Raw genomic sequence first — 3,492 nt, 5'->3', positions numbered from 1 at the left:
ATATGGTATCATTGTTTAAAATACTGATGTGATATCATCTGCCTGCTTTATTATGATTTTTGAGGGTATAACGAAAGTATTTATTAGCAAAATGTTTCATGAAGATATACTACGTATAATTGACTTAGACATTTTTTTCCCGCTACAGTAGATTTGAAAACGTCACACTCTATGAAATTGTAATTCGTTAGGAACCTTATTCTCAGAATAATAGCTAATGAAGCGACAAAGTAGAATATTTCGAAATATATTTGAAGTTCCAGGTTTAAAAAAGAAGGCTTTAATTAAATATAATCTACATAATAAAAAATATACCATCATACATTTATGTTAAATATACAAAATTAAACAATTGGAATCATATAACTAATAACAATAAATTATAAATACAGAATATTGAAATTATAGATTGATCCAAATAATATTTTCTTGTTCTGACACCGGAATCCAGTTAAATATGTCATAACTTTAGGCTGCAAAACACAAGTGAGACGTGGAGTTTAATCAAAACGATAATCACCCCTCTTCTTCATGTGGAAGTTGTTATATACAATTGTGCACAGGATAGATATATCTCTACCGATGAGATCTAACTAATTATTAATAATAAAGTCAATGTCAAAATCATAAAAGTAGACAATAAATATACTAATAAAAAAATGTTAGAAATAAATCCATCTTAAAGATTTAGAGCAAAAGCTAATTATGTAGTAATGTCCGACGATATTACTCCTTATTAAGAGCATCAAAAAAAGATATTTTCCCCGTTATTTATGCTTATATAACAACATACTATTATCATAAAGGATATACACAATTGCTAATTATAATGATACACCTAATGTAACTATCCCTCTTGTTGTTACCATTTAAGTAGTTGTTTTTGCCTTTTATGAGTTTTCTGAACACCATTTCTTGGAGCCTATCAACCATAGCTAAGCCTTAAGTGATAAAAAGAGTAATATTTATTGGCTATGTAATATTGGCAAACCTAATTATCATACCCAAGTCTTTAAGTGAAGAAACTAGTCTCAGAAAAACTAGTTGCGAACCATCCAAAGCTACTACTCCCGTTGTTGTGACCATTTAAGCACTTTTTTTGTCATTGAATGAGTTGTCTATCATAATTCTTGATAAGTTTGGCTAAAATAGAATCATATTTTAGGGTTAGATTTAAAAAAAATTGAATACTTACTGTTAGATAGTACAAAATTCAGAGTTCTATTTCGAAATTAGTAAATATAACTAATATATAGTAACTTTTTACTGATAACTTGATCGTCATTTGGTGTGGATGACTCAAATTTTTTTTATATGTATTTATATAAATGACATCAGTACCAACATCTTGCATTAATTTAATGATGGTTCCTCGGGAAGGGATAGGTCTACCCATGTATTTCTCCACAAATTTTTTGAACGTAGAGGATTAGCTATGGATAAGGTTATATTACATACAATAAGCATCTTTGTGAGATCAGAGTTAAAGTCTGACTTGATGTATTCATCATTAACTTGATTTTTATATGAATATCCATGCTCTTGATATGAGATGAGGATAATCAGTGGCATGTAATTCTAGACAGGAGATTAAAGGCACATTTATATCGACAAATCTGACAAACCATCTGTTTCTCATCCGGTAAGTATTTTCCAAATTCCTGGGCCTCCATTTTCAGAAATTCAGACAGAAGGTGACGTTATTTTAGGAAATTTATTCTGTTCTTTATCGAATATCACCATCTAATATTATATTAATATTGAATAATAAAGGCGGGAATGATAACATTCTTGATTAATAGAAGAGGATGTATATTATTTAATCAATGATGCCATAAGTATTTATTCTTTTCTCCTCGCACGCTTTTCTATTCTTACCAAAATTATCACCCTTACTTATACCATTTGGTTCAACTTATTTATGCGAGAAGACCTTTTCCGTATGAGCTTATGTAAAAAATAGATACAGATCACAGCTACACTTTGAGTATAGTCTTCTAGTTGTTGTGTCCGAAATTAAACTTAGAATAGACTTGCTTTGCGCAATACACAGTATATATACGTCACATTAAGATTTATTATCCACAACTTTTTATGTACATAAGTTGTTTTTGAGTCTCAATTTTGATTTTATTTACTGCAAAAATAAAATTAATTGTATAAAAATTATTCCAAGTAATACACATATCCCTGATTTTATTTTTACAATATATTCGATTATTTTTTGGTTATATTTCTTCTTCTTTTTTTTTTTCTTTTTTTAAACTATACTTAGAATTAAAATAAAATATTTGCATAAAAAACACTCCAAATTTTAAACTCATCTGTCTATGAGAGGTTAGCCGCATATTTAAAGGGCGAAATTCAAAAAAATTTGAGAACCCTGGATTAGATTAATTAATCTGGAATTAATCTTAAACAAATACATTGTGTATGAAACATATGTGTACATCACTTTTATCCATTGTTTTGCAGTAGCTTTGAGACAATAACTTGCTATATATGGACTACATACGCATCCAAATGGGAGTCTGGTAAACCGATACACTTCAGGAGGATTCTTATCAGAATTGCTCCAAAGAAATCTTAACATATCTATATCTGATTCCTTTTTTAGTAGTATGGATAGAAACATTTTTCTTTATCAAAAATCAAAAAATATCAGGTCAATCCTTGAGTATATCGAGAAAACACGATCCAACTTAGCTTCTAAGTTGCCCGAAGGATCATGTGAGGATTTAGGACTCTCAATAACCAAGAATGATAATAGAGGACTGTAATAACGTACTAATTAAATATATGACGCGAAATAATAACAACAGACGTGTTTATAGTTAAAGCTCAATATTTAGATTGAATGGAATAATTAAAAGAACAGAAAAAACCTCCTTTTAGGAGGGAAAAAACATTTGAATATAATCAGGGTTGCCAAAACCTGATTATATCGCCAGATATGCAAAAGACTCAGATTCCAACACAATCCATTGCGTAATCCCACAGCCTTGAACCAAATTTCCAAATGATCCTTGCAAAGTTTATATGGTACGAGAGCTTCATTGAATCCAAATTTGAGATCAAAAAACGAATAGATTTGATATCACCAAGAATGCCAAGAGGTTTTTTTTTTTCTCATTGAGAGTGTTACTTTCATCCCACTCGGATAAAAGAGATCTTTATATAAATTTTCAAAACCATTAAAAATACTTTCTGCAAAATTAAAGTGTTTCTTATTCAGTGCCTTTTCATACACAGGAGCCTTCATTGAGCGACTGTTGAGAATTACAAACACTTTATCATGAAGAAGAATAAACTCAGCTGTAGTGAAAATCTGTTTGAAATCCAGGAATTCCTTGACTGTGACACCATTTTAGGACTCGACCAATACTTAAATATATGCATACATATATATATATAAATAAATAGACAACTAAATTATCTCAATGATTGAATTTGATTCTGGAACATCAGAATTGCATTGTATATCTTTATTCG

At 29.5% G+C, this 3,492-nt stretch overlaps 1 long non-coding RNA gene across 1 annotated transcript; it reads right to left on the bottom strand.

Moving 5' to 3' along the window:
- Nucleotides 1-246: 246 nt before the first annotated feature.
- LOC139906489 (uncharacterized) lies at nucleotides 247-1,895 on the bottom strand. The gene is made up of 4 exons (XR_011782045.1): nucleotides 1,196-1,895; nucleotides 1,005-1,143; nucleotides 867-941; nucleotides 247-593 (listed from the first exon to the last, which is right to left on the bottom strand). It is a non-coding gene; the product is annotated as an uncharacterized lncRNA (long non-coding RNA).
- Nucleotides 1,896-3,492: the final 1,597 nt, after the last annotated feature.

This window comes from Lepeophtheirus salmonis, chromosome 10, assembly GCF_016086655.4.
Source record: "Lepeophtheirus salmonis chromosome 10, UVic_Lsal_1.4, whole genome shotgun sequence".
Lineage (NCBI taxonomy): Eukaryota > Metazoa > Arthropoda > Copepoda > Siphonostomatoida > Caligidae > Lepeophtheirus > Lepeophtheirus salmonis.
The sequence above is the reverse complement of the archived record's forward strand: the minus strand, read 5'-3'. Positions and strand labels throughout refer to the sequence as shown.